The sequence below is a fragment of the Panthera pardus genome, unplaced genomic scaffold (assembly GCF_024362965.1).
Source record: "Panthera pardus isolate Hobbes unplaced genomic scaffold, ASM2436296v1 HiC_scaffold_25, whole genome shotgun sequence".
NCBI classification, from domain to species: domain Eukaryota; kingdom Metazoa; phylum Chordata; class Mammalia; order Carnivora; family Felidae; genus Panthera; species Panthera pardus.
The window spans coordinates 55,180,665-55,204,089 of NW_026526821.1; the positions used below are offsets into that span (position 1 = coordinate 55,180,665).

General features: G+C 46.1%; 1 long non-coding RNA gene across 5 annotated transcripts in view; it reads left to right on the plus strand.

Annotated features, from left to right (window-relative positions):
• Window positions 1-23,425, plus strand: part of LOC109254548 (uncharacterized) — a 106,825-nt gene that overhangs the window by 71,348 nt on the left and 12,052 nt on the right. For 4 of the 5 annotated variants that reach the window (XR_008417808.1, XR_008417807.1, XR_008417810.1 and 1 more), the window contains exon 7: window positions 13,195-13,340. This is a non-coding gene — a long non-coding RNA (uncharacterized LOC109254548). Of the gene's footprint in view, window positions 1-13,194; window positions 13,341-18,423; window positions 18,663-23,425 lie in introns of those variants that run through there. The other variant, XR_008417811.1, reaches the window with a different exon arrangement.

Below are 23,425 nucleotides of genomic sequence, written 5' to 3' on the forward strand. Positions count from 1 at the left end.
TTTCCAGGCAGTTTCCCCGAGTCAGCAGTTCCCGGAGGGGGCAGGGGGCAGTGAGAATCAATCCTCCCGTCCTGTTCTCCTTTTCTCTGTCTTTTCAAAGACTTCCAATTGGTTCTTATTTTCAGAGAGGTTTAGGAAAGAGTGTTTGGTGCAAGGTTCCTGGTGTGGCTGCATTTTGGGTCACCTGGGAAAAGTCCCGATGTCTGGGTGACACTCCAGATCAGAAAGGCTGGGGATAGGACCCTGAATCAGTAATGTTTAATATCCCCCCAGGGCATTCCCAGGTGAAGTCTGGGTTCAGAAGCTCTGGCTCCATTTCTGACTGACTCACATAACCCAAGGAAGAAGTCGGGGGAGCCCATCACCTCGTTTGTAGGCCAGTGATTCCCTAACGTGACCACACATTAGAACCGTGCAGGCACCTTTTGAAACTCCTGATGCCTAGGTCACACTTTATACCAATCAAGTCAGAATGTCTGGGGGTGGGAGCCTGGCATCAGGATGTTTTAAAGATCCCGGGTGATCCCCCTGTGCAGCAGAGCCCAGATTCTATGTGGATGCAAGTTTCGGTGATGAACCATGTGGCCCAGGCCTTCAGCTTCGCTGCTACTGAGGATAGGCTGCCTTTCCCCTGTGGTCTTGAAGCACCCCCAAATCTTCTGGGGAGTTCTGTCCCATCTTCACAGGGACTTCCTAGCAGCGGACCCCGTTAGCACCAAGCAGGAGGAGCCTCTGCCTAAGCGTGTAGCATTTCTTCCTCTCCTGTAGACAACCACCTACTGACCTAGGAGAGGGACTTTTCTTAGTATACAGTGTGCTGCTGAATTAGGGTGAAATTCACATGACGTGGTAAGTTTTCATGGGCACAGCCACGTTAGTTGATTTACCTACTATCTGTGCTTGCTTTGGCATTCTAACGCCGTGAGTCATCATGACAGAGCCAAAAGCCTGCAAGGACTAAAACACTCACGATATTTTGGGGAATCTTTGTTATAACCTCTTGTATGGAAATTCTGAAGTTTCAACATAGTTTATTATTATTTTTTTCATGACATAACTTATAAGTTCAGCTAGATGAATGCATAGGATGGAAAAGCTATGAAAATTTGGAAACAGAAGAGTAGTGAGGGGACACTTGCCCTTCCCCTAGTGAGGGAGATAGTACATATGTCATGGAGCTGTATTAACTAAAGGATGTGGTGTGGGTGCAGAAATAAGCAGGTCAATGGAAAAGACCAGAAGTTGAGATTGAGGTGGCGTTTCAGGCCGCTCAGGAGGAGATAGATTCGTCCGCAGAAGGCGTTAGACACATTTCATTGAGACTGGCCGTGTAGAAATCAGGAAGCTGGGGGCACCTGGGTGGCTCAGTCGGTTGAGCGTCCGACTTCGGCTCAGGTCATGATCTCACCGCTTGTGAGTTCGAGACCCGTGTCGGGTTCTGTGCTGACAGCTCAGAGCCTGGAGCCTGCTTCGAATTCTGTGTCTCCCTCTCTCTCAGTCTCACCCCCACTCGTACTTGGTGTCTCTCTCTCTCTCTCAAAAATAAACATTAAAAAAAGAAATCATGAAGCTGGATCTCCTTCTACTCCTTTGAAATACATTCCAGAGGAATAAAATATTTAAATGTATAGAAAAAATAGAAAAGTATCAGAAAAAAAACACATTGGTGACTACCTTTGTAAGTGTGTAGTAGAACGCTTCTTCTAAGCTTAACAGAAAAGAGGCAATAGAAAGCAAAAAATCGATTAACTTGGCTAAAATGTAAAATTTTTATACTAGAAAAGTAATGCAAGAAAAGCTTTAAAGATAGAGCAGAATTAACCTCAGAAAAGTACTTTTTGTTATAGACAAATGGTTAATATCTCTAAGCGTAAAAAAATGAATGAGAAGCTGAAAAGGACAAAATAAATAAGGGGGAAATATACAAACTAGTAATAATGTAGTGAATGCAAATGGCCAGTGAGCATGATACTATTCACCTTTGCAAATGATTAATGTCAATGCAACGTTAGTTTAAATAAGATATCTTTTTTGTTGTTTCTTTCATTGACGAAGATGAAAAAAAATCAAGATTCCACCGTGATGGTAAGGGTGTGGGGGAAAAAGGCTTTGCAATACATTCTTGGGTTCAGTATTTTTGGAGGGAAGCTGATGGTACAGATCACATTTATAGATGCAAATACCTTTTGTAAATACTGTCATCAACCTGACATCTTGGGCATTTAGTTTATAGAAAACCAACATAAAGATGTTCCTTGTGGACCCCATGAGTAAAAATTAGCACTGTAAACAACAGAAATAGAAAAAAAAAGATGGTCCCCACTGCAGTGAAGAGCTGGAAACCGTCTCAGTTCTCATCAGCAGGTTTTAATTTTATTTATTTTATTAAAATTTTTAAAAGATTTTTATATTAATTCCACTCAGTTAACATATCGTGTAATATTAGCTTCAGGTGCACAATATAGTGATTCAACACTTCCATACATCATCCTGTGCTTATCAAGTAGGTTTTTTTAGCCCATTTTATGGAAGTTGACACGTAAAATCTGTGCATATTTAATGTATACAACTTGGTGAGTTTGAGGATAAATGTAGACCCATGAGACCATCACTGACAGGATCATAGCCACAGCCACCACCTCCCAAAGTTTCTTCCTGCATTATTACCACTATTATTTTATTTTTTTGTGGTAAGATCACTTAGCACGATATCTACCCTCTTAGCAAGTTTTCAATGTATAATAGCCAAATTCTGGAAAGAGCCTACATGTCCATCAACTGATGAATGGATAAAGAAGATGTGGTTTATATATACAATGGAATACTACTTGGCAATGAGAAAGAATGAAATCCCGCCGTTTGCAGCAACGTGGATGGAACTGGAGGGTATTATGCTAAGTGAAACGAGTCAGGCAGAGAAAGACAGATACCATATGTTTTCACTCATGTGGATCTTGAGGAGCTTAACAGAAGACCATGGGGGAAGGGAAGGGGTAAAAAAAAGTTACAGAGAGGGAGGGAGGCAAACCATAAGAGACTCTTAAATACAGAGAGCAAACTGAGGGTTGATGGGGGGTGAGAGGGAGGGGAGGGTGGGTGATGGGCATTGAGGAGGGCACCTGTTGGGATGAGTACTGGGTGTTGTATGAAAGCCAATTTGACAGGGGCGCCTGGGTGGCGCAGTCGGTTAAGCGTCCGACTTCAGCCAGGTCACGATCTCGCGGTCCGTGAGTTCGAGCCCCGCGTCAGTCTCTGGGCTGATGGCTCGGAGTCTGGAGCCTGTTTCCGATTCTGTGTCTCCCTCTCTCTCTGTCCCTCCCCCGTTCATGCTCTGTCTCTCTCTGTCCCAAAAAACGTTGAAAAAAAAATTAAAAAAAAAAGAAAGCCAATTTGACAACAAATTATGTATAAAAAAAAGAATTGTTAGCTATAGGTACTGTCTTATACAGTAGATCTCCAGAATTTATGTATCTTGCGAAACTGAAACTTTGCACGCTTAACTGTCACCTCCCCGTTCCCCGCCCCCCCCCCCGCACCCCTCCCCCAGTAGGACTTGATAAAATAAGTTGTGATGTATCCATATGATGGTTTTCCAAGGAGCCATTGCAAGAGAGGTAGAGTTTTCAACATTGATATAGATTCTAAGTGCTTTGTTTTTTTTTAAGCAAGCTTGTAATTATGTTTGTTTTCCTCTTTTATTAACAAACCCATCTCCTATCTCCGTGAAGGTGCACGATAATTCACCTCACTGCCAGCCTTGTACAAATGATGGCTGTTCCGTGCCTTTACAAGTTGTGCTCATTTATTTTTACCAGAGATATTACATCTAACATAGAAGACCTGAAACATATAACTCCATGGTTTCGAACCATGGACTTAAATTTGTGTGTGTGTGTTCACACCCGTGTGTGCACAGACATGTATGTTTGTACGCAGGTACATGTGTGCATGCATGTCTTTGTGCCTATGAGTGTCCAGTCCTTGGATAGCCTGTCGCCTAGCTGAGGATGCTGCCACACCCCAGCTACCTGGAGAAGTTGTGTTCCTTTTGAAGACAGATTTAGGGCATTAATAAACCAAGTAAAAACATCAGCTGTCTCTCTGAGGATCGAACCTTTCTACCTGTAGGACTCTTTTATCTGCCGAGTGGAGCAGCATGGGATGTGCAAGCCAAGGGAAAGCACAGATGAGTCTGATAAAATTTGCCATTTGGCATGAAGGTCCGTAATCGTCACTCAGTCCTTGGAAAATTCTTGCCTTCCTTTTTGAGTTCTTCTGGGGTCTTGGCCACCTCTTCCGGTCCTTTGGAATTCCACCTGGTGACTACATCACTCTCCATTTTGTCTCCCTGCTCCTTCCATCCAGTTGGTCTGGTGTAAAAGGCAACGGTATTTCCAGCTGCGTGGGGTTCTCGGTCCTACTTACAGACACAGGAGAGGTTGCTTGAGAGCAGTGACCGCCAATCTTTCTAGTTGCTCATCCTCATCACTAAAATATTTTGAGCGTAAACTTCTAATACATGCTGATTGATTGATTGATTGATTGTGCACCTCTACTATTGTCCTCATAGATTGTATACACCACAAAATATACATAAGAGTGAAAATTCAAAACGATGCCATTAATAAAGTATAGACGTTCTGATATTTTCTTGCCATGTCCTGTGACCAGTAGACCCGAGGGGGAAATGGCTTTGCAAGTCTAACTTTAGGGGCCTCAAGGGCACTGCAAACTCTTGGCTTCTCATCCAGGGCGAGGCTTCCTTCCCTAGTGATCTGCCTGGTCTAAGCTGCCCACTGGGCTGCTGCAGAGCACAGGACACAAGGTGCTGTTGCAAGTGACTTGAACGATTTTGTCTCTCGGAGTTTCTTTCATGCTCTGCCCCCCCACCCCCCCCACCCCCCCCTTGCAGGTTTTCCCCTGCTTTTTAAGCCACACTGTATTCTCTTTCGTGTGCTCGGTTTCTCGGTCAACTCATTCTTGGCCAACCCACTCCTAAGCCAAGCAGGCAATTCCAGCCCTGCCCTCCTCTGCCTCGTGGGCAGAGCCCCTATTTGGAAGTACCTTGCTTCCTCAGCCTTCTCGAACTGGGACTTGTTTATCTCCATCTGTACCAACGCTGGCTTGATGTTGCCATGGGTAGATGGTCTTACAGAAGTGGTCCAAGGTCTTGAGGAGTTTGAAAAGCAAGGATGCAGAGACGTACAACATGGGCTGGACCTGTGTGACAGAACGGAGCCAACTGATGGGTGCCTCTGAGATGCAAGTCCCATGGGATCAGAGAGTTTTCCTGAAAATCCTCTATCCTTAGCAGCTAGAGCAGTGCCCGGCACAGAGGAAAGCCTCGTTGAGTGAATAAATGATACACATTTTATCCTGGAGTGGTACCAATCAGGAAAGCTCTTCCATTGGTTGCTTCAGTTTGGGGTCTGAAAAAACAGCTCAATTCGCACGCAGGTTGTTCTTCTTCCAGACTCGGAAAAGGGATGCAGGGAAGCCAAGGTTCAGCTTTTGGGTGTAATCGAGTAGGCAACTAGACTATTGGGTAAGAAAGGCTTTAATGTCATTTCCAGCAGTTTCTGTATCCGGCTGTGCTAGTCCCCATTGAGACTCCTTGCTTCCTCTGAGACTTGATTCCATCATTATGCTTTTTTCCCTTGTATCTCTGGACACATTTTTTTCCCTGCTGACTTGTGCCCCTCTGCCTCAAAAATCTCTTAGCTCCCCCCTTATTCTGCCTCCCACCCCCTGTCACAGATGAACTTTTGCTCTGGGCTTCCTTTCTATTGCACCCCCCTCCTCCTTCTAAAGGAATTAAAACTTAAGTAAGGTTTTTAAAGTTTATTTTTTTTATTTATTTTGAGAGAGATAGAGAGCAAACGGGGGAGGGGCAGAGAGAAAATGGGAGACAGAATCCTAAGCAGGCTCCACGCTGTCAGCGCAGAGCCCGATACGGGGTTCAAACTCACCACTGCGAGATCATGACCTGAGCAGAAATCAAGAGTTGGACACTTACCTAACTGAGCTACCCAGGCACCCCAAGTACACCCCAAGCACCCCAAGCTACCCAGGCACCCCAAGTACTTTTTATTGTGGTGGAAAACGTAACGTGAAATTTACCATCTTAACCGTTTTTAATCATATATCTCGGTAGCTTTAAGTATATTTACATCGTTGTGAAACAGATTTCCAGAACTTGCAAATCTGAAACTCTATACCCATGAAATGATAACTCCACTTTCCCCTTACCCAATCCTTGGTAACTGCCATTTTAATTTCTGGGTCCATGAATTTGATTATTTTAGGTACCTCATGTAAGTGGAATCATACAGTATCTGTATTTTTGTGACTGGCTTATTTCACTTAGAGTCGTGTCCTCAGGTTTATCTCTGTTGTAGCCTGTGACAGGATTTTTTTCCTTTTTTAAGGTTGAATAATAATACTTCATTGTATGTACAAATGATATTTCCTTTATCCATCCATCTTTCAATAGACATTTGGGTTTCTTCCACCTCTTGGCTATTGTGAATAATGGTGCCGTGAACACGGGTGTGCATGTATTTCTTTGAGACCCTGTTTACAGCCTTTCGAATTTATACCTAGAAGTGGGATTGATTGTTAGATCATATGGTAGTTCTATTTTTAATTTTTCGAGGAACTTCCGTGTTGTTTTCTTCTGTCATGTCTGGCCCATTTTACAGTCCCACCAAGAGCACAAGAGTGTTCTTTGCTAACATTTGTTATTTTCTCTTTTTTTGATAGTAGCCTGCCTGATGGGTGTGAGGTGATAGCTCATTGTATTTTTAATTTTTTGTGGCACCTCCATACTGTTCTCCACAGTGATCGCTCTGTTCTACAATCCCACTAAGAGTGCACAAGGGTTCTGACTTCTCCACATCCTCACCAATCCTTGCTGTTTTCTGTATTTGTTTTTCTTTTGATTTTGTTGTTTTGTCTTGATGGTAGCCATCCTAAGGGGCATGAGGTGAGATATCCCATTGTGGTTTTGGTTCACATTACTCTGATGATTTGTGATGTTGAGCACCTTTTCATATGCTTATAGGCCATTTGCTTGTCTTCTTTGGAGAAATGCTTATCCAAGTCCTTTGTTCACTTTTTACTTGGGTTATTTATTTTTTTAATTTTTAAAACAATTTAAAAGAGTTTTTATTTAAAATCCAGTTAGCTAACTTACAGTGCAATATTAATTTCAGATGTACAGTAGAGTTGTAGGAGTTCTTTACGTATTTCGCCTATTAACCCCTTATCAGATATATGATTAATGAATATTTTTTTCTATTCTGTAGACTTCCTTTTCACTCTGTCGATTGTTTCCTTTAATGTGCAGAAGTTTTAAAGTTTGATGTAGTCCCACGGGGCGCCTGGGTGGCTCGGTCGGTTAAGCGTCCGACTTCCGCTCAGGTCATGATCTCACAGTCCGTGAGTTCGAGCCCTGCATCGGGCTCTGTGCTGACCGCTCAGAGCCTGGAGCCTGTTTCAGATTCTGTGTTTCCCTCTCTCTCTGCCCCTCCCCTGTTCATGCTCTGTCTCTCTCTGTCTCAAAAATAAATAAACGTTAAAAAAAAACTTTAAAAAAAAATAAAGTTTGATGTCGTCCCAATGTTTAATGTAGTCCCAATTGTCTATTTTTGTTTTTGTTACGTGTGTTTTTAGAGCCATGCCAAGAAATCATTGCCAAATTCCATGTCGTAAAGTTTATCCTCTATGTTTTCTTCTGGTAGGTTTATGGTTTGAGGTCTTAAATTGAGGTCTGCGATCCGTCTTGAGCTAATTTTTGTATATGCTGTAAAACAAGGGTCTGACTTTGTAATTTTGCATATGGATATTTAGTTTTCTCATCACAATTTATTGAAGAAACTCTTTTCTGCACTGAGTGATCTTGGCACCCTTGTCAAAAATCATTTGACCGTGTACACAGAGTTTATTTCTGGGCTTTTTATTCCATTCCATTTGTCTATATGTCTGTCTTTATGCCAGAATCACACTATTACTGTAGCTTTGTAATAGTTTGTAATAGCTTTTGTAATAGTTATGAAATTAGGAAGTCTCAACCCACCAGCTCTGTTCTTTTTCAAAATGGTTTTGGCTATTTGAGATCCATTAAGTTTCCATCTGGATTTTAGGATTTCAAAACATTTTTTATATACTGCCTTTGGGATTAGGTAGGAATTGGGTTGAATTGGTAGGTTGTTTTGGATAATATTGACCTCTTACCAATGTTATCCTCCAATTCATGAACATGGGATGTTTTTCCATTTTTTTTGTGTGTCCTTAATTTCTTTCAGGAATGTTTTGTAGTTTTCAGTGTACGAGTCTTTCACCTCCTTGGTTGGTCTAATTTCTAAGTATTTTATTCTTTCTGATGCTATTATAAAGGGGGTTGTCTTCTTAATTTCCTTTTTGGTTCTTCATTGTTAGTGTATAGAAACACAACTGATTTTTGTGCATTGATTTTGTATCCCACTACTTTGCTGAATTTTGTTCATCAGCTCTAACAGTCTGTGTGTGTGTGTGTGTGTATGCAGTCTTTAAGGTTTTCCACATATGAGATCATATCATCTGTGAACAGAGATAATTTTACTGTTCCCTTTCTAATTTATATGCTTTTAATTTTTTTCTTGTCTGATTGCTCTGGCTGGCACTTCCAGTACTATGTGAATAGAAGTGGTAAGATGGGGTATCCTTCTCTTGTTCTTGATTTTAGATGAAATGCTTTCGGTCTTTAACCATTGAGAGATGTGAGCTTTTCATAGACAGTCTTTACCATGTTGAGGCAGTTTCCTTCTTTCCTACTTTATTTAATTTTTTGATCGTGAAAGGATGTTGATTTTTTTTTTCCAATGCTTGCTCTGCATCAATTGATAATATCATGTAATTTTTGTCCTTTATTTTGTTAATGTGGTGTATTTATGCCCTTCTTAATGTAGTTCTGGATCCTGTTAAATATCTCTTCTCAATCTTCAGCTCTCTGACAATACTCCAAATCTTCAGTAACACCGTGGGTAAAGATTTTTGTCAATGTTATATGTTATGATACAGTAATTTTAAAGACATATTTGATTCCTCTAGCACTCACTATTCTGAGTTTTGTTTAAGAGAGCGTGACTCTGTTCGGAAATGATCACCCAGCCCTCTATTTACAAAATTTCTCTCTGATTTTTCTTTGGATTCTTCACTACCTTTCATTTCTTCTCAGTTCCCTAAGTAACCTCCTATGTATCCCCTCAAAATATCATTCTGAAATCTTTTCCTTTTTTGTGAAACTGCTCAGTATGGTGACTCATCACTGAGATAATATTAAAACAGTAGTAACTGGAACTTGACATTCCCCTGGATGCCAATACTACCTTCTTATTTTGGGTATTTTCTGAGTCTATGCAGCTTAAATGCAGGTGTTAAGCACATCTCTGGTGACTGGTGCAAAAGAAAACAAACAAACAAACAATAAAACAAAAGGATAATACATGGACCTAGCAGATATTTGGTAAGATGGGAATTTTATTTTTAAAATCAGACTATACTTTCAAACTTAAGGTCACTTTATCCATGCTTTATTTATAGATGTAATCCGTTCCATTCAGAAAGACATGCCTAGAGAATTAGGTCATGCATGGAGGAAGAAGAGCATGGAACATAATATAAGAACATGAATCAGGAGAACTGTCTTGTCCTCACTGATATTTGTGATCCCCAAGCTCTGTGTGTGTGTGTGTGTGTGTGTGTGTGTGTGTGTGTTGGGGGGGGGGGAATGTGCTTTTTGTTTGTTTGTGTGCTTTGAGAGGCTGGAAGTAGGTAGAGATGAGGGTAAAACAGAAGGGGAGTAGCACAAGCTCATTCCCAGAATGCCGTCTTATAATTATTTTCTAAATACTGTTATAATCACACTTACCTGCTAGTAGATCACAGCAATACTGATGAAAATGGCATATCTAAACGGGACAGTTTACATCAAGCTTTCTATCGGAGGCCCATGAAAGCCAGCTAAAAAATTTTTCCTAACTTCAGCTAGGACATTTTTTAATTAGGTAATTGGCAGTTGGGTCTTATTTCACCTTTTTGAGGGTTTTGTGTTTTGTTTTTAAAGACCAAAAGCCTTTCCTCTCTCATTGATGTCAAAGAAACAGGTGCCTGCCTAACCCTGTTATTTTATGGGTAAAATAGTTCAGTCTTTATACCACTATTATAAAATTCTGGTGTCAATAATTCAGTTATAGGGCCTACATAGAATTTCCTATGAGAAACCCATACAGACATCCCAGTCAGCTTGCAGTAGATGATTTATCATTGCCTACAGCACTAGAAACTCTTCATCCCTTGAAACCTGGGCTGGAAAACTGAAACAGGCAGGGAACCCCAAATTCCTGTCTTTCCTGAAATTGCCAAGCAAGTGGGAATCGCCTGAGTTCTCCGAGGTGTTAGGTTGGACTCGTTCTAATCTCTTGTGTGAACTCGGGTTTTCTGCCCCTCCGATGGGGTTGCCGCAAGCATGATGCTCTTTGTCATGGGGTGATTGTACTCATTGAATGCAGCCGAGCTACAGGAGTGTTGAATTTACCTTCAAAGCCTTGGCTTTGTGGCTTCCCCAAACCCCAAACAAGAATTTAAAGAATCCTTCAAGAATTTTTGCTTGGCTTGTCCAACTCCCAGGGGCTGGTCTGTGGCGGGATAATCTCTTGTAAGGGTGTTAGGTTCTGTCTTATTTCCTGTTACATCCAAGCTCTTTGCTGGGAACAGATTTTGTGTGGGTACAGCCACGGTGATCACCTCCAAGAAACGGATGGGGTTTAACAGTGGTAGGGAAAAGGACAAAGTAAAGTCCTAATTTTGTCCTACTACAAGTGCCAGTATCTGAAGAATTATCATAAGTCATATGGATTTAAAAGATTATTTTGACAACAAATAACACAAGTATGTTGGGTCCCCTTGTTACTGAAAACCACTGGGCTGTGTTGCTCAGAAAGAGAAAGGGGAGAGTCTTGGCCCACAGAAAGGACCCCCCAAGAGCTCGTCAGGCTCTTGCCCAATTTTTGTTCACTCAGCACCGTCCTTTCAGGATTTCTGTTGACTTAGGGAAGTGGGGGTAATTAGCTCCCTGCTGCTTCAGGAACTCTCCGTCCACGTGTTCTCTGACCATCGCAATTTGGAACAGAGTATAAGCCTGAGAAAAAAGGCTTGATCAATCATTGGTCAATTAACCCAATTCAGGAACCGGTTAAGTGGCCTGGCAGGGTGGCAAGTGACGTCCAGGCGTCTCCCACAGTGGGTGTGACCTTCTCTCTCCTCTCCCTTTCCCTGACAGCTGGGCTTCCAGAATGCAGATGTGGGGCCACCTTTTTGACACACAGTGGTAATTTTGGCTAGAAGGAGAACATCTGGGGAGCTTCCTGTGGCAATCTCTGGAGGCTGAACGAGATAATCAGGCTTAGCAAATTGGGTTGACTAGACAATGAAATATTTATTGTGATTCTTCCTTTTTTTTTTTTTTTTAAGTTCAAAAATCCTTGTCATCCCTGGGCTGAAGTCTGTATACATGACAGGAATTCACAATTAGATTAGAAGTGGCCTGCTACCACTTACTGATGACCTCAACCTACGCAGGCAGAAGGCAAGTGATTGTGCCTGCATACGGGCTCCGTTTAATGGGTTTTCCCCTAATAAAACAGAAAAGTCCATGAAACAAAAGAACGCAGTTCAGAAAACCAGCCTGTGTGATAGTCTTTCACTAGTTTTTGGTGCATGAAATATTTTCTTATACGGGTAAAAAGAGAGGCAAACAACTTTAACGTTGTTATAAGATAGACTTTTTACGTGAATAAGGTTTAGTCTTGAAGATATTTATTTTGGGGGCACCTGGGTGGCTCCGTCGGTTGAGCATCTGTTCAGCTCAGGCCATGATCTCACTGTCCATGGGTTTGAGCCCCGCATCAGGCTCTGTGCTGACAGCTCAGAGTCTGGAGCCTGCTTTGGATTCTGTGTCTCCCTCTCTCTGTGCCCTTCCCCTCCTCATGCTTTCTCTCTCTCTCTCTCTCAGAAATAAATATAACGTTAAAAAAAAAAGATATTCATTTTTAAGTTTACTTTGAATGTGTACCAAAAGCATTGTGGGATTACTAGGTGATTCAGACCAAAGTGCTGATTTCCCTTTAAACATTTAGATAATGGAAGAAAAATGTAGCTACATCTGCCTTGTGTGGTTAGTGACCAACTACTCTTTTTGAGTTAGTTGATTAGGTCTTGGCTGTATCCTTGAGCCACGTCGCATAACAGTGGAGAAGCCTTACAGATTTGTCATCAAAGAGGGCTCAGCTTTCTGCCCAGGGTGGACGACTCACACTAATTAGTAATTTGGCACCTAAAAGTTTCAATCAATCAGCAATCAACACTGATTGCAGAGAAAGCTGAAGGTTCCTCATCTGGGTGTAAGATGACATCTGCTTGGGGCCTCCTTTCCTGTCTCGCCCCAGTCCCTGCTACTTCCCAGGGGATCCCATGTTCCCGGGAAATCTTGGTGTTCCCCAAGCTGTCCAGATCGCTTCTTCCTCCGTGACTCGTTTACACCTGCCGTGTACTCCTAACTTTGCCCTTTGGGCAACCTCCTGCCTATCTTCTCTTGGAAAGCCCCTGTTTCCATCCTTACTTCCTCCTCGATACCTTTCTGAGCAATCCACCTTCCTACCATATTGTATGCTGAGAAAGGCATCTCTCCTTTGGGGTCCCGTGTCCTCCTCCTCGTGGTTCCAAAATATCACTTTTTCTTCTTACAACACCCCCCAGATATTTATTTAGTGAGGGCCTCCCCTGTGGTAGGCATTCAGATAGATTACACGCAAGACACGTAAAAAATGATGGTCTGTACCACAGGTTTTTATTTCTATTAAATTGTATGGCATATGATCTTGAGCAAACATTTATAGTCAATATTTGATAAAAAGTCCGATTCAATCAGGTAAATAAAGCATTAGAAAAAATAATTTCATTCCTTTGCTAAACTAAATCCATTAAGACCCTAACACAAGTAGAACCGAGGACCAAGACTCCTTAAAACAAAACAAAAGAAAACAGTGAGATCCATTGCACATTTGCATTTTCAAATTAATTGCTGCCCTAATTATTTGTCAGTAGAAGCATAAATTAAGCAAATATAACTTACAGTAAGCTTTTGGACACCCACAGGATTCTCCCCTCAAGAGTAAATTGTTGTAAGGGCTCCCCGTGACGGTTTATTTTTGCTGTCTTTCCACGATGGAGAAAAGAGAGAAGATTGGAAATGGGGCCGCGTGGAAATGAAACCGGGACTCCAGGTGAAGAGACAGACACAGGTAGGTCATTTTAATTTTCCCCTGTAAGGTGTGAGAAGGTAACAAGCGAGAAAGAATGTTGGGGCCAAAGATACGCTTTGGAAACCTTACTGAAGCTGCTTCTCCGTCCACATTAAGTGCAACTCCATGACCCCAACATGAAACCAAAAGGTGAAAAATGCAGTTAAGTGTGGCGTTGTCATTCATCGTGCCTTGCATAAATAGGATTGATTGGCTTGAGTATCTGCTCCATCTGCTTTCCCTTACACCATGTCAGTGGAGCTATAGGCATCTAGCACAGCTGGAATATTTTTTCTCTCACACAATCAGGCATACATTGTTGGTGATCTCTCTGAAAAGCTTATGAAACAACACAATGATGTTGAATAACAAACAGCTCCAAATCTCGGCGACTTCCATCAACCGCCATTTTTGCCCACGCTTCCAGGGCTGTGGGTCATCTGTGGCTTGGCTGGACTAGGCTGGGTTCGGGTAGGCAGCTCCCCTCTGCTGTGCTCTTCAGGTGCACGGGCCAGTCGCGACGATTGTTCCATGCTTCAGGTCCAATTCAGTTCTGTCTCACCGGACTCTCCTTCTGTAAGGGTCATCCGGAAATTATCCGGCTCCTGATCTTTTCAAGGTAGAAGGGGAAGCTCTCAGGGGAGTGAGCGTAAACATGCAGTGCCTTGCCACCTAGACTCCAAACTGGCTTATGGTCGTGTCTGCCCACCTTTCATTGGCCAAAGGAAGTCCCACTGTCAAGCTCCACGTCGGTGCGATAAAGTAAATTCTTCCCATGGAGGTCAGTGTGTGCGTGTGTGTGTGTGTGTGGGGGGGGGGCAGGGAAATGAACATATGCCGAACAATAGTTTAATCTACTATATCTCTCTGTATTTAAGGGAAGACCTTCATTGTCTGATTTGGGCCTTCACACATGAATTATTTAAAGTTTGCATTTCCCCGCTCCCACCCCCCCCCCGCCCATGAGTTTGTTAATTAAAAATATGTTAGATTAGCCAGAAAGACCTCTCAGAAAGATAACTATATGGAAGATTCAGAAAGAGATGTGAATGAACCTCCAGCAACAGTGGCCGGATGTGACCCAAGTGAGTCTTGCCCTGCTGTTTGAAGAAGGGGGTCCGTTGGATATCGGTGTGCAGGTCTCATTTGGCTTCGAGACCATGCACTGAGCTGCCTGGTATAGACCAGACAGGCAGAGATTCTGCCTCAGCAGATGTGTGCGTGACTTCACTGCTCTGATTACAGCATCACCTCTCCCCTGTCACCAACTGGCAACCCACAGCAAAGGATGTTTTTCTGATCATTTTGCACTCATTAAATGCAGCTGTCACAACAGTGGATGCGAGGATGCATGCAAAACTTTTCTGCCACGTCAAAATAAAGCTGAAAAGCTTTTTTAAAAAAGAGCTGAAACCTTTGAAGCCTATTCTCAAGGAATATTGGAAATATTGCCTTTTGTCGGTGACAATTGGAAGTGTTCTGTCGCAACACAAATTAAATCTTGGGCCAGGCTAAAGAAGCACCAGCCATCAAAATTTTGCAGCAGAAAGCATTTGGCCAACCACTGGGGTTCCGTTGTATTACTCCTGGGTCCGAATGCCCTGGAGGGCATTCCCACTGGAGTGGCTGATCCCTGCTGATGGTTTTAATGGGGCACGGTAGTTCCCTGATTCTTGAAGAGATGCTAGCAGAATGAAATAATTGGGTGCCTCCTACATACCCTATTAGAGGAGACAAGTGGATTCTGGACCTGTGACGCAAACCTGCTGATTAAACTCTCAGAATGGAGGTGAGGGCCTTCCTTGACTTTGGCTCACTCATCGGAAGCCGTTTCGCCCACACATGGACCCGCAAAATGACTCTCCGCTCAGTAATGTGCTTCTTGACGTAGCATCTCCTAAACTTTCCTGGTGTTTACGAAGCTCCCTCCTCTATTTTGATCATTGCAGTGACCACTCTGTCCCTGCCATGGCACTGTCTGCTCACAGATCTCCACTAGACTGGGATTTTGAGAGTAAGGACTGGATTTATCATCATATGTGTGGCCCTAATGGTGTAATGCAGGGTTGCCCCCCCCCCCCCCGGATGGTGAAAGGCAGGAGAGAGGAAAGAAGGGAGGAAGGCAGTCAGTAGCATCAGACAGATTCAAGGAGTGGGGAGGCACATCTTGCAGCCAGATGTTGTTGGTGCCCATCAGGCCACAGAGATACAGATGTTTTCGCCTCGTCTCCTCCCCCCACTAGGTGTACCTCACAGGTCCCTGGGCCCGTGGGCAGTAATTGTTGATTAAATAATCAGAGAAAGCACTTATCCCTGGGATGAGCGTATCAGTCACGGTCCAGTCAGGAGAATCTGCCTCGCTCAGTAAGTTTTCCTTTGGACAGAGCCTAGAGGGGGCAAGAGAATGTGTCCCAGCCTCACAGCCATAACGCAGGGAAAGAAGACCGGGGGCTCGGTGACAGGCACGGCGAGGGCCAAGTGGCTGGGCCGTCTGGGGGGGGTCCAGATCACTCTTCCATCACAAGATGTGACTCACTTCGGTGACCCAGAGCCTGCTGCACCAGCTGTGGGGTCTGATGACTACAGGCGCCTCCCTCGCCATCTTGTGATAGGGGATGATGCCACGGGAGACTTCAAGGACCAGAACCCAAGGCACTGAGATGCTGTCTTCTGCATGATGCCACATCAGTGAGCAAATCCAAAGACCAGAGAGAAGTGACGGGCGTAAAGGCACTGTGGGTGAGAACCTAGAATTCTCTGGTGGATTGGTTGCTGTCCCGGTACGGACCCAAGATCTGAAATAAGAGGTAGAGGCAGAGGATGAGCAAGGGCCGAGCCCGGAGTGTGCTTCGCTGGCTTGGATGAGCCCGCGAGGGAACAGGAGCCCGTGGGCCACACCACGCCCTGCCTCCTCCGGGAGAGTGGAGAACTCACTTCCTGGTTGCTTTGCCTCTGCACAAGTATATTTCGACCAGGTTTTCTTCCTAATTTGAATGTTTTGGATCTAGTGGATAAACAGTGATCAAGAAATCAGGAATCTCTGGTTGCGTGTCTGCGGTGTGCAAGCGACCGCTGGCTACAGAGCTAACTCCTTCCCTTCCTTCTGTGACTCACCTTGAACGTCCCCTCCGCAGAAGCCATCCTTAAACACCCAGTTCAACGTTGCACTTCTCCATCATTTCCTACCTTAGGCCCTGGTTGTTTCCCCTGCCCAACGCGGATTAGAATTTATAATTAGTCCGCGTACCTGTTTAGCTGTTTGTCTGCCTCCTCGAGGAGGGCAAGGCCAGCATCTAGATCCTGACGCCCCGCCGCTGGCACGTCTTGGAAATGACAGATGAGCATGACTAAGTAAATGCGCAGAACGTGTAGTATGAAACTAAATACGATCCACTCCTTTTTCTCAAAGGCTTCGCGATATCGGGAGGAGACACAGACCCAGAGAAGTAACAAAACGAGGCCTTGCAAGACAGTCCCTTTTTAGAGAGACACGGCAATGAACTCTGATAGCGCTGCCGGTGATCTTGGCAATGGTGAGAGGTCTTCGGCTGAGGAGCGGGAGCGGGGCAGAGTGGGTTTGTGGTAGGAACGCGACCGGCATCCCCTGGCTCCTGACCAATGTGCTTTGCGCTCACGGTGGATTTTGACCTCCGGTCAGCGTGTGTGTGCGCGTGTGCGTGTCTGTGGCCTCAGCCTGAATCATCAGGTAGTTTTGGTGTCATGGAGGGTCCAGCCTGTCCAAGGGGACTTGCCCTAGATACCTTCTGGTTTGTCTCATTGTACTTCCATCGCTGTCTCCCCTGTCCCTCCTCTGGGGTGGTCCAGGTGTCTCTGTCACCCTCAGGGGGTGCTGGTAACTTACACCCATTCTGTGGGCGGCAGACAATATTTAATCATATTATCCAGGCATCTCTTAACAGTGCTTCTCTGCACCTTTCATTTTAATGAGAAAGCGCTCACCATTCGGTATCAATAGAGACAGTTTTGAGTATTTCCTGAGAACTCTTGGGGATAATTCAGAGGCCTCTGGGGTGTGGCGGAACCAAGGCTGGATCTCAGAGGGTTAACAATGCCCCCCTAGAAGGCGACCCCAGACACCGGCAGCTTATGTGGAGGGACCGGCCCAACCCCAGCCCTGAGAATTAGGGAGGGCAACCACCTAGGGTCGGGGGGAGTGGGGGAGGGACCACCCGGAACTCGGGGAGGCTTTAGAATTTATATTTTCATTAATGAATGCTTCAGAAAGTGTACTGTCCCTAATTCCCTTCCTTGAAAGATGGAAACTTTAATGTGCAGTTAATTAAATGTTGTGTTGATTTGCAAGCCCTGAGCTCTCAGAGGCCTCCGGGAGGTGGAGGCAAGTTTAGAAATCAAACAACGGGAGGACTGGCTGTCCCCGATCCGACCACAGAGCGAGTGGCACTGTTTGCTCCAGACGCCCGGGAGGCGTGCGAGGCGCCCCTGTGGCCAGGACCTGCGTTCTGGGCCCCGTGGTTCCCGCACGGTCTGTTTACCGTGGAGAGGAGCAGACCAGGGCCGTGTTGCCTTCAGGGGCATTATTATTTTTTTTTTCTTTCCTTTTTTTTTTTTTTTTTTTCCTGGTGTTCCAGCACTTCTTTGTGCTGAGAGGAGCTGTGTCATACTGGAATTCTTTTCACAACAAACTAAAGAACCCAGCTGTGGCGCTGGATACATCCCTGGAAGCCGCAGGGTTCTGCATGCAGTCGTTGATGGGGAGAGAGGTTCTGCTGCTAAGGTGGGCTCCATGTCCAATACAGTGCCAGCCGGCCCGTGTGGGAGGGGGACATCCGAGTGGAACCGGGCCCTCGGAGGAAACCCAGGGCCTGATGGATATCCAGGTACGGAGGATCAGAGGCTGAGCAGGGAAGGGCCACAGGGCTCACCGTCCCTCACTGCCACTGATAGGCGGGGAGATGTGATCAAGAAATTCACTAGCCTGGTTTCGCAAGAGGAAGTCTGGTCTGCTCCAAACAGCGAGCACCTGTTAACAGTGACAACCTTATCATCCATTTGGCCCTGGCTAAAGGCACAACTTATGCAATTACCAAATGACATCTTGCAGGGTTATCTGCCACCAGAGCACGCTTTCCTAGACACCACGCCTGGCAAGAACAAAGCGCCGATACCTGATTAAGATACACTTGCGTCTCACTCTGGCATCCGCAGTCCTGACTTGTAACTCTTCTGTGCGGTCATCTTGTTGAGGATGCCCCGGAAAGCTGGCAAAGTTTCCAGGATTGACTCTGGAAAGGGTTGGCGGTGCTACTATATTCTTATTATGAATAAAAATTTTAAACCCGAGCTGATAAACATATTTTTTTTCACACTGAATTCATCAGGAATACATTAACATTTTCTAAAAGGTAAAGGCAGAAAAAAAAAAATGAAAGAATTAAAAGGAGAACAACATTAGGATGTATTTGGCCATTAGGATCCCTGTTTCCATCAGCTCCTGTTTACGAGCCAGAACTTCACCCCATATAACTAACACTTGGGGAATTAGCCTATGGAATAATTATCACTCCTGATGAACAGAGTAAGAACTTGTTCCCGTGTGTGTGCAGAGCCATTCATCCTAAGGAGGAAATCTGGAGTGAAAGCTCACAGCATATTTTACATAGGTCCTGTAAAAGGATCCAGGCAAAACAGGCTTTGCAACATTAGTTATGATCATATATGGAAAAAGCAGTTACTTTCTGTGGTGACATATGGCTGAGTTGGTACGATGCCCAGGAATCTCAGTGTCCCCCCCCGCCCCGCCGCCCCAAGAAGGGTGAGCCCCGGCCTCATCCTCGGCCCCGTTGTCATCGGGACCAACAGCACAGGCAGCCTGTGGAGACGTCGCCGGTGAAGAAAAACCACATCCAGGTGCACCACGACCAAAGCTGCTGTTGGGCTCTGGCGGTTGGCAGGTGCCACCATCCCCGTCTGTGAAAATGATTCTTCCTAAATCAGGGAAATTGTGAATGGAGCCCAGGCCCATCTGCTTAAAATTCAGGCAGGGGGACCTCCCACAGTAAACAACGATGGCCAAGAACAATGGTAAGAAACACACCGACGCTTTTATTGTAATGGCGACTCTATCCTTCAGCGATGGGAATGTAGACTCTTTCTGCTGTTATTCTATAAGCAGCGTGGTTCCTTCCAAAATGTCTAACATGGCCCGGCAAAGAAATTGAGTTCTGTTATAGGAGAGACGGAGAAATATGACCCCCTGAGAGCATGGCGTTCGTTCACCCGCTCCCTCACCGATGTGCCCATGACCTGATTCAGTTAAGCCTCTGTGAGTGCCAACTCTTGATCTGCAGGGTATCCACTCCCGTGAGAAGGGCAGCAACTCACAAGAAAGCTACCGACTAATTCAGGCTTCAGTTATGAGGATACTTGAAGCGGGTGGGAAACCCCTTCCCCTTGGCCCTGGGGGTGGGGCTGGGAGGGACTAAGCCTTCTGTGTGACCCCGATTGCTGAAGGCAGGTGGGGAGGGCAGGGCCGCTGGGGTCGGCCCATTGGGCTGAGAGTCCTGCTCGGCTGCTTCCTAGCCACCTACGCCCGATGGATATCCCCAAACCTTGGCTTCCTCACTCACAAGACAGAGAAGCAAAGCCTCCTGCCTCCGAGACGTGATGAGGCTTCAGTGAGGAGTTGTATGGAGAGAGCTTTGCAGGACCCTGGCGGTAGGGAGTGCTCAATGGTGGTAGCACTGTGTAGCTGGGGGTATGGGAGCCGGGTTTGGAGAGGGGTGGGGGTCCCTCTGGGTGACTTCAGGGAAGATGCTCTTAGCAGTGTGTTTCGTGAGGAACGCTTTGAAGACATTTTGGTGCGTGGGTTAGGAAAGGGAAGGGTGGAGGGTGTTGAGCTGTGCCCCAAAGATCAGTATGGAGGGTGGAGAGGCTTTGTGAAAGCCCCTCCTGGTGGGGTGGGGGGAGGAGAGGACCCGACTGGGGACATACTTGGAAAGTAAAATAGGAGGGACAGAGGAATGAGACAGAGAGGGAGAGATGGGAGGAGGCGGTCGGGGGTGGGGGGAATGAGAGAGACAGAGACAGAGACATATACAGAGAGATATACAGAGATATACAGAGAGATATAGAGAGATAGAGAAACAGAGGGAAGACAGAGAGAGAAGGAGAGATATACAGAGATATCCAGAGAGATATCCAGAGAGATATCCAGAGAGATATACAGAGATATACAGAGAGATATACAGAGATATACAGAGAGACATAGAGAGATAGAGAAACAGAGGGGGAGACAGAGAGGGAAAGAAGGAGAGAGGAAAGGAGATGGGAAAATGGGGGGTGGTACGGGAGGGGGGCCAAGAAAGAGACAGGTACAGGGACAGAGTCAGAGTCCGAGAGATAGAGAAACACAGGGAGAGAGGTGGGGAAAGCGAGACAGAGAAAGAAATGGAGAGAGAGAGAGAGACAGCAAGGGGGACATGGGGGGATTTTCGTGATGGAGTTGGGGTTCACGACACCGACTGAGGCTAAGAATACAGCAGGGAGGGGGTGCCTGGCTGGCTCGGTCGGTAGAGCAGGCCACTCTTGATCTCTTGGGGTTATGAGTTTGATTCCATGTTGGGTGTACAGATTCCTTAAAAAATAAAGAAAACTTAGGGGCGCCTGGGTGGCTCAGTCGGTTAAGTGTCTGACTTCGGCTCAGGTGGTGATCTCTTGGTTCATGAGTTAGAGCCCCGCTTTGGGTTCTCTGCTGTCAGCACAGAGCCCGCTGTGGCTCCTCTGCTCTTTCTCTGCCCCTCCCCCACTCACGCTGTCTCTCTCTCTCTCTCTCAAAAATAAATAAAAACATCTAAATAATAATAAATACATAAAAATTAAAAAAAAAAAAGAACAAGAGTACAGCAGAGAGGAACTGAGTAGAAAGGGTGTGGGGAGGAGAGCCACCCTTTCATCCAGAGCAGAAACTGCCCCCTGACGGTGCCCGAGTGGGTGGAAGGCACTCGGCTTACCCCCAGTCCAGAAAGTCACTGCCGGGGGGGGGGGGTGCCCGTGTGCCTGTTCACGTATTTTCAGCTTGTTCCCCAGCTGTGTGCCCAGATCGGGGCGAGGCTCCGGAGGGTGAGAGCACGCTGCCATCCGTGGAGCCGAGGAGGAACGCTGTGTGGTTTGGGGCTGAACTGAGTCAGGGGACCAGAGCTGAGAAGCAGGTGCTTCTCCAGGCATTCAGACTGCAGGTCTGTTTGGGCACAGCCGCATCCTCAGGCTCCATGTGCCCCCTTCCACCCCCCCCCCCCCACCCCCCCAACGCACCTGCTTCGGGGCTTGCAGGCGTCACCACGTTCACACGTTCGCACATTCATCAGCACCCCAAGGAGCGCCTCCTCCTGCCGGACGGGCTCAGTCCAGGACCCCACGGTGATCCAGGCAGACAGGGTCCCCGTCCTCTCTGCGCTTCCGGCCGGGAGAGGAGTTTGGTGCTCCAATCCTTTTCGCCACCCGTGGCCCGCCGGGTTGGATCTCTGGCTAGAGAAATTCCAGGCAGGTTGTGATTGGAAAACAAGGGGCTCATCCTCCCGCTTTGAAACCACAGCTGCTCTGCCTTCTGCTAGCGCTTCCCTTGGGCCTTGGCTTCAAAGGCCCCACGGAGCTGTTTTTAGGGGAGCAGCTCCGGGTTCTCCCACAAAAAACATGTTCCTGGGGAAATGCGAAGAGGGTGGCCTCAAAGAAGAAATGAGGATATTGCCTTTTCTTCTGCAGATTGGTGCAGACTCTTTAGCAGTTTAAACCAACGATTTCCTTTTTTTTTTTTTTTAAGTTTATTTATTTATTTAGAGTGAGTATGCGTGTGTGTGTGTGGCGGGGGGTGGGGGGGGGGGTGTGGTGCAGGGAGGGGCAGAGAGGGAGAGAGAGAGAAAGAGAATCCCAAGCAGGCTCAGTGCTGTCAGCTCAGAGCCCTACACCGGGCTTTGACTCACGAACCTTGAGATCATGACCTGAGCTGAAATCAAGGATCAGATGCTCAACTGACTGAGCCAGTCACCCAGGCGCCCCTAAACCGACGATTTCCGTAATGACTGGTGTGGTCTTAGCCGATGTTCTCCAGTGCTTTTTCCAAAAACACTCACGGAGCACTCTGTGCGGGGGCAGGGCCCGGGCTGTCAGTCAAGTGCACCACATCTCATCTAAGCCCCACCGCCAAGGCCTGTGAGGGCGGGAGGACAGGTGGACCCTTGAATAACACGGGTTTGACCTGGCACGTGGGTTTTTTTCAAATACATGGATTGGAAATCTTCTGGAGACCCGCAACAATTTGAAAAAACTCACAGACAAACCGTGTAGCCTAGAAATACCAAATAAAGAAAGCACGAAAGAGAGAAAAAGGTGTTATTATTGTAAGAACGCAGCACGTAATACACAAAATCTGTGCCAATCGACTCGTTATATGATCAGTAAGGCTTCCTGGCAACAGTAGGCTATTAGTAGTTAAGGTTTGGGGGGGGTCAGAGTTTACACACGGATTTTCCACTGCTTGGGGGTCGGTGGCCCTCACCCCGGCACGGTTCAAGGCTCAGCTGTGTTTGAGAGTCTCTGTGGTCTAGGCAGGGGCCACTGGAGTTCAGAGAGGTTAAATAACTGGTTCCCGGTCACACGGCTGGTCACGGCTGGAGGTGACTTTTGAACTGTGATCTCTGGAGTCTGAGAACAGAACTCATTGTATTATCGCCTATCGCCTCTTCCGTATTTCTTGATTTGCAATGATTTCATTTTCCGCTCTTGTTGGGCGCTTCAGCAGACTTCGGGGTGGGAGGGGGGAAGTTCAAGGAAGAGGTCCTGGGGGGAGGGAGAGGCTAGTGCTAACTTCACGGGCTATTTGTTAATCAAATGAGCCCTCTTCTCGCCTTCAAGTAGCATTCTCCACGCTCCCTGCACCTGGATTATCGTTCCTCTAAAAAACAGTGATGAGTGGCACGCAGTCCTCAAGCTTCAGCAAGACAACCCTTGATCTAGTAATTTCGGGCATGAAAACTTGCGTTCGGGTTGTTGAGCCCTATTGAACGCACACGCGCTCATTCCGGGGTGAGCTGGCCCTCCAGCTGTGGCCG